This window comes from Silene latifolia, chromosome X (assembly GCF_048544455.1).
Source record: "Silene latifolia isolate original U9 population chromosome X, ASM4854445v1, whole genome shotgun sequence".
NCBI classification, from domain to species: Eukaryota; Viridiplantae; Streptophyta; class Magnoliopsida; order Caryophyllales; family Caryophyllaceae; genus Silene; species Silene latifolia.
The window spans coordinates 174,323,104-174,331,465 of NC_133537.1; the positions used below are offsets into that span (position 1 = coordinate 174,323,104).

The following is an 8,362-nucleotide window of genomic DNA, read 5'->3' on the forward strand; positions in this document are numbered from 1 at the left end:
AAATTCTTTCCTGACGGTTTGAGTTTGAATTTTTCGAGTCATTTTCAAAAATTTCGATGCAATTCAATTCACGACACGAGTTAATTGCTCAAATTTTCAAATCATTTCTTTTTGAATTCCAAAGGCGACGATTTGTCACGGAATTTTCAAAATTTCAAATTTTAACTTCAAGTCATCTTGGTTAATTTTTTTTTCAATCAAATGCTTCTACGTGTTTGCGTTTATGCGTATGTGCTATATGTTGCCTGTTTTCTACACTAACGATGCAGGAACTGGTGTAAAGCAAAAGGAGAATCAAACAGCCGACAGCGCTCCTCCGAAACACAACACAAAAAAGCCAAAAATCACAAAACAAACCACAATCCAAAAGCACATATATACAAACCGCCTTACGCAAAATACATCGACAAACGTCTATCGTACAGACACTGGCCTAAAACAAAAGTCTATCATACAGACACTGGCCTAAAACAAAAGTCTATCATACAGACACTGGCCTAAAACAAAGTCTATCATACAGACACTGGCCTAAAACAAACGTCTATCATACAGACACTGGCCTAAAACAAACGTCTATCATACAGACACTGGCCTAACACAACGAACTGGGGGCTATCCACCACCTACCGAACTTAGCACTCTCTATCCTCTCAAACGGAAAAGAAAGAGAGCAACATGGGAATCAGAGGAGCAGCAGCGAAAGCAGAGGAGGTTACCATGACGATAACCCCCCGCTCCTGCTCCATGACAAAAAAGAAGACAGTGTCTTACAGACTTCGGATGATGAGGAGGCCCAGAACCATGATGCGATGCACCATTCCGATACTGAACCCCACTCATCAGCAACCCTGTCTATGAGCCACAACGAAAAGGACAAGCCGGCCATATCAGCCGCCTCTCCTCCTCTACGGAAGCATCCTCCACCACCGTCTCGAATACGGCAGCCTCCTTGGCCGTTACAGCCCCTCCGGGATCGACTTCCTCCTCCAAAGCCTCAACGACGGACCCCATAGGTCCCAGACGATAACCTGCGATCAAAAAGCAACAACAAAAAAACGTCAGCCGAAATTTCGGCATTACGACGGCATGAAATGGATAAAGACAAAAACAAAAAAAAACACAACCTGCAGTGCCAAAACAAGGGGCAATTCCGCCCCAAACCATTCACAAAAAAAAACACAAAAACGACTCGCCCCTCTTTTCAAGCAAAAGACAAGTCAAAACCACAAAAACGGCATTTCAAGACCCATACGAGGTTCGCCTACAACCCAAAATACATTCCCGACACAATGGGGATTTTACATTCCCGACACAATGGGGTATCTTTCTACGGCTCAAAAAGGCAATTCATACGCTAATTTGAGCCCAAACCGGTCAAAAATTCAAAAACGACCGCAAAAAGGCAAACGTGATTTTATCACACCTCAAGGTGACCCGAAATACCAATAAGGTCCATTTCAAGGCAAACTGACTCAATTCAAGCTCAAACAGGCGCTTATTTTGTCAGACGTAAGACCGTCGCAAAAGGGGAAAATCCAATTTTGCACACAAGCATCCAACGAAGGTCCTTAAATGGCAAATACGGGTTTTCCCAACTACAATGCAACCTAGTGGGACCCACTACCCAAGCAAATGAACTTGGCATTGTGAAATGAGACGGTTTGTCGCCTCACTCACGTTTTTCGAGCATAGGGAGCGGGAACGGGGACCAAAATGCAAACTAAAAGCACCCCTATACTCCTAAACAGGTTTCTAACCTAATGGAAGCATCAATTTCACTCGAAATAGGCTAAATCAAAAACGCCCAATTCGATTTTTTAGGGCAAAATTCGCCCTAATTCAATCAAGCTAAGGATCAACTGTTTTAAATGGATTCAAGAGGTAATACTTACCTTGAGATGACATTTGTTGACGATGGCACAAGTGAAAGCAAGCTAGAAGGTCCTTCAATGGCGATTTTGCGGGATTTTTGAGGTTGAAGATGAATAATGAATCATCCGCAGCTCAACCTCGCGTCTTTTAACAGAAAAAAAAGGGAAGCCGACTTCCATCGCCAGATGGCTCGCGCCTAAACCAGGCCTCCCCTTTGCTTTTCAGCGGATTTTGGACTTTAGCCCAATTTCCCATAACAAACTTCAAAGTTTTTGTTGACGATATTGAATGTCGTCATTTCCTCAAAAACAAATAAAACCAAATAGTGAAAATTTAAATTCGCTATTTTCAAAAATTTCAAGCAAACGGCGATCAAAACCGCCAACTTCAAAAATAATGGTGAAATCAAATTCGCTATTTTTTTCCTTCAATTTCAAAATAATGGCGAAAATTCAAAATCGCTATTTCCTCAAAATCCGAACGATGGCGATTAAAACCGTCAATTTCAAAAATAATAGCGAAAATTCAAAAACCGTTATTTCTCCAAATCACATGTCAACGGCGGCACATAAACCGTCACTTCAATTAATGGTGAAGATTCCAAATTCACTATATCCATCACATGTCTACGGCGGCACATAAACCGTCACATTAATTAATGGTGAAGATTCCAAATTCACTATTTCCATCACATGTCAACGGCGGCACATAAACCGTCACTTCAATTAATAGTGAAGATTCCAAATTCACTATTTCCATCAAATGTCAACGGCGGCACATAAACCGTCACTTCAATTAATAGTGAAGATTCCAAATTCACTATTTCCATCAAATGTCAACGGCGGCATATAAACCGTCACTTCAAACGCAATAGCAAACTCAAAATTTGCTATTTTCCTTCAAAATTAAAACAAACGGCGATCAAAACCGCCACTTCAAGCGCAAAGAAGAACGATGAATGGTGAAGATGCCAAATTCACTATTCTTTCAAATACCAGCAGGGGGCTTCCTCGCGGAACCCACTCATTCCAGAAACAGTGATAGTGAGAATCCATACTCACTATTTCCCCAGCGACATCACGAGTTCGCTACTTTCAAAACAAGCCCATTTAATGCGGTTATTCCCATGGTCCATTGATCGACCGCCTCATTGGCTGGCGAGCCTTTGTCCGCAAACATTCAAGGATAGATCCCGAAGATGCCTCGGGTACATTTCCTTATCATCGGCTGGCGTGCCTTTGTCCGCGAGCGTTCAAGGATACATCCTGAAGATGCCTTTGGTACATTTCCTTATCATTGGCTGGCGAGCCTTTGTCCGCAACCTTTCAAGGACACATCCCGAAGATGCCTCGGGTACATTTCCTTACAACAGCTGGCGAGCCTTTGTCCGCAAACAACCAAGGACGTATCCGAAGATGCCTCAGGTATGACTAGTTCCTATGGCTGGCGAGCCTTTGTACGTAGTCTAACGGACTTTAAACGACCCGCACGGACAGTCGACAGACTCTAAACTGTTCCTGTCGACAGGTCCTTGACTCGTACCCTCGAGTTGCCTTGGCGTCGCCCTTCCCGATGGCAGGTCCTTGGCCCGAATCCTTTCGAGCCGCCTTGACGTCGCTTGGGTCTCCACGTTGTAATCTTCGATTGACCTGGGGGCTCTACTTTCACTTTCGCCCTGTCCAAGCCTCAGTCAAAGTGGGGGCTCTATAGATACTAAATTTACTTGAGACTCAAAGAAACACCGATGATTATCGGACTACAACATGTTTTGGAATCACGGCGTTTGATCGACAGTTTGTGTACAACTTTACGTCGGAAAACTTAAAACGATTTCGAAAATAAAACATTTCAAAACATTTCAAAAATACCTGGAGTGTTTAATGCACGACGATGGGGTCGCAATGACACTAACTAGAGTCAAAACCGACACCAGAGCAAAAACCGACTCAAAAATTCAAATCCCGACTCCAACAACGAGTCAAACCGAGTCAACCACAAAAAACAAACATTTCAAACCTTCTATGCTAATATTTCCCGGATTTATGAATGGTCAAGTACCAAACATATGACTACAAATCCTAGGATAGAACAAATCATGATTGCGTTTGTTGTGAAAGCGACAACACAGCTCGAAGACCCGCGACGTGGCTCGCGCCTCTTTGAGCAGCCCAGGTGGCCACGTCGCTCAAAACGCACACAACCACTCATTCTCCGATAAATACCCCTCAAATGCCACCCATTTGAGAGTTACGCGAGTGTCCACCCCCTCTTTTCTCCCTTAAAATTCTCGACTCGACTTCTCAAGTCACAATCCGACGCGTATTTACGACCTACCGATCATAAACACGAGCCTTACACATTGTTTGGTACCGTCATCGTGCATTAAATCACTTGACCGACCACTTCGACCACTACACCATCACTAAACTTTTAAAACACTCTTTACTAACCAAGACGGTTTTAAACCGAGTTTTTTCCGATCAAACGAGTTGTTACACTTACGTCGGTCACTCGCCATAACCAAACATGTAAGTATGTGGGTGTAAAAATCCTCTTTTATTATGTTTTCATTTGTTTCATGACTCTAACATGCTAAAACATGCATAACATGAACCAAAACATGGAATAAACGAGCCAAAACTGATTTTTGGCCTGGGGCAGAAGCCCCTTAGGTCACCAACAGGCTCGCGCCTAAATGGGGTATTCAGACCAGAAATCAACCGCGTTTGTTCTCGTCATTTCCCTTAATCAATTTTTCATATTTGTAATCGGTTTTCACCGTTTCAAGTATTTTCGAACCATTTTTATTTCATTTCACATGTTTTAACCATAAAGCATTTTTCACCCATGGTTCTTCATACCATGACGGTTAAATCCGTGTTTCGGTGATAATATTTGGTTAATGACATTTAGAAGGTATTTTAAAGCCTTTTATTTCATTTCTTTACATTTCCAAACAAACATATTAGTCACCAACACAAAGTCATCCTTGGTTCTACATACCATGCCGGATTTTAACCCGGGTACGATGACGAGTATCGACTAATTACATTCAAATAGACTTAAAACAATTAGTCCATAATCATTTTTCAAAACTATTCATGTCATGTTTGTCAAAACGAACCCGACACCGAATATTATCAAATAATGATGATTATTCGAGTCTAGTTCTTCAAATCAACAAATGCGGTCTAAACGACCCTTTCAAATCAAACCGGGTTCAAATACCCATTTTCTGTTAGTAATCTATATCTCATTATACAACATATTCATATATGTTTCAAATTTAATTTAGTCATAAAATTAAATTAGATCTTATGCATGCAAACTAAATAAGAAGAGATAAGAAAATCAATTTCTCACCATTAAAATTTCGGTCAAATGGGCACCAACAAGATCTCCTTCTTGTTAGTTCTTGAGCTTTCCAATATTGGATGAACATTCATGACTTCAAAATAGAAGCCTTCCAATTAGTAGCACCCAAGATTATCCCTTAATCCCACAAACTAACATGTACTAGATATTTGTAATGTGGTTTACCTTAAAATTGATTACTAATACTCATATACTACTACTAGTATTATTAGTTATTGATTCATACAAATTAGATTCATAAAAGGGACTTTTATAAAGAACAAGAGAGAGAGAGAGAGAGAGAGAGAGAGAGAGAGAGGTATTTTCATAAAAATATGTAAGAATGAATAAAAATGAGAAAAATCTCTCTATTTTCACTTACAAAAACCGGTGGCCTCTTATGGTCTATAGACCATAATTCTTTTTATTTTTGTATTCACAAGACAAATGTGTAAGCCTTTGTCCATAGTCATGTCACTATCAAGCATATTGGACAAATGAATAAGACAAATGGAAAAAGACAAAACATCTCACAATGCCCACCAATTTCGGTTTATGTGTGTAATATGGAGACCATTTTATTTTTGTCAATTGTATAATTGTATGTCATGTGACATGTGACATGTCCTATGTCATGTTTTAATTTAAAATGCATATTTAACAAATTAAATATCATTTACAAATTAAATAAATCATATTTAACAAATTGACTTGTAATTTAAAATTACTTTCTCATAAAATGGTCATTTAATTACTAGTTAGTATAATTTACAATATCTTGTAATTATAACTAACTTATCATTCTCATCTCGCGTGTTTCGCAAACACCGATTAATTTTTAGTAATATAACTTCTTAAATTACTAAATGAAATCTCATTTAATCACATTATAATAAGATGTCATTTTTCTCTCTTTTAATAATTTGTTCAATTTTAAGGAATTAATTAATCTGTATCGTCATACAATTAATTAACCTTTTCAATTAAGGGAATCGTCCTTTAGGTGTGACCTCAAGGGATCAACTGATCACCACCGTCGCACGACAGTAATGTCAAACTCTAGCCAGCCAATCATTACCGATATGTGTGGACCAGTTGACTATATATGTAATGTATCATCCCTTTCGTATTCTTGGTATGAGATTTAAATATGTGATTAACAATTGTGATCGCATTATTGTCGGGAACACTTACTCCAACAATCTCCCACTTGTCCTCGACAAGTACGCGTCACCAATTCTCTTGTCCTATTACTATCTCCCACTCAATGCAAGGTGTCTTTCGGGTCGTACTTGCAAGTGATCATATCGAGAGTGGTTTCCTCGATCTGGAGAATAACTGATTGACCGGAGTTATCTACCATAGATACCATCCGAGCGTGGCCACGCATTTCGATTCATTACTCCTCGAGTGGCCCCGAGATATTGTTTTAACCCTGACAAAGGGGTGGACAATTCCTATCGCACTTATTCCCTTCGACTAGCCACAGCCATCATAACCCAAAATATGCCCATTTGACCCCATTTACGAAGGTCGTAGTAACTTAAATCAAAGTTAATCTGAAACTGTGCCATCTTAGGCGAACAGTCTTTAGTCAAAAGAATCGACTCATTAGAATACTATAGTAGCTCTCGCCACGACCATGCTATATAAATTTTCCAGAACTCTATAAGCGGTCACTGTCCGATAAAGTGTTCCTAACAGTCTGCCTATGTGATCGACTAGTCATCTCACATGACTCAATGGCACTTGAACTTGCCATCAATCGCATCACACTCTAGTCACTTCGAGACGTCACCTCATACAAGTGATTATGGGTGAATACCATGTTAATTCGGGTTCACTTTAACGGGGTTCAATGTTGTCTCTACAACCCGTTTGGATGTAACAAAGTATAATAAAAGAGTTTTAAAGTAAAACTCGAACGACAAATGCGATTATCACATATGAATAATCAATGCCTGATTACTACTTCATATTCTATAATCCAGTTTGATCTTGAATGTAGTTGTTCATCTCAATTTAATTGAAATGACATGACTCATCATGTTAAGCCTATGAGAAGGCTTTGGTTATTAGGTTTTATCAACTTCTTGTACCTTACTCAACCTCACTACATACTCGTTTTCCTTTGTAATGTATACATTTGCATTATAAAACTTTTTGAGTACGTGTCAAGATCCAATCAAGACATAGGCCCTCTAGCCTTAGAATAGCTCCCACTGTTTTCACAGTGGGTAGGACTCATCCTTCTTGCACATCTCATGATTGCAAGTGTACTCAATCTCCGTTGCAAATATTTCTCATTGTTCTTTATTCCCTAGAACGATTCTAGAAAATCTATTTCTTAAATAACATAGCCTACAATGGTATCTTAACCATCCTAATATGTTTTTATTATGGTTTTGTCAGAAACCATGCGCAATCTCAATTGTCAATTGTCACTTGTGTAACACCCTTACACAAAATTGCATCAAAAACATTTTGCTTTACATCCTTAATGCTTCTGCAAGCACTTAAGGGTAATCAATATGGCTACTTAAATTTCGATTTTGAAACAATTCATAATACTCAAAGTATATGAAGTGTTATACATCATTTCCTATTTTATTGATTCGGCAGCGGAAGCGAATGGAATCAATCAAATATGTTCAACTTGATTGAACTAGTCATGAATCTTATAAACATAAGACTTCTTATTTGACGCTAATATCATGTAGATTTATCTCCATAAATCCGGATATTAAAGATGTACTATATTTCTCCAAAGTCTTAAATCATTCGTAAGGATCAATATGTCATCTACATATAAGACTAATTAAAATTTCCGTAACTCCCACTAAACTCCATGTATAAACACAACTTCTCGACTTATCGAGAAAAGTTTTATAACAGGAGCAAAACATTGATTCCAACTCATTGATGTCCTACTTAATACCCTCTCTTAAGTTTCACATTATCTTAGGATTGCAAGAATCTACAAAACTCAAGACATGTATTGAATACATTCCTTCTAATTGAAGAAGTGGGTTTTAGATTCATTTGCTATATGTATATCATCATAATGAAACACAATCCCTAAGAAGATCCAAATAGACTTAAGCATTTCAACTAGTGCAAAACCCTTTGCTACCAA

General features: G+C 38.8%; 1 long non-coding RNA gene across 1 annotated transcript; it reads right to left on the reverse strand.

Moving 5' to 3' along the window:
* Positions 1-334: 334 nt before the first annotated feature.
* LOC141621651 (uncharacterized) lies at positions 335-5,530 on the reverse strand. Its single transcript, XR_012532538.1, has 2 exons — positions 5,236-5,530; positions 335-1,028 (listed from the first exon to the last, which is right to left on the reverse strand). It is a non-coding gene; the product is annotated as an uncharacterized LOC141621651 (long non-coding RNA).
* Between the last annotated feature and the right edge of the window lie 2,832 nt (positions 5,531-8,362).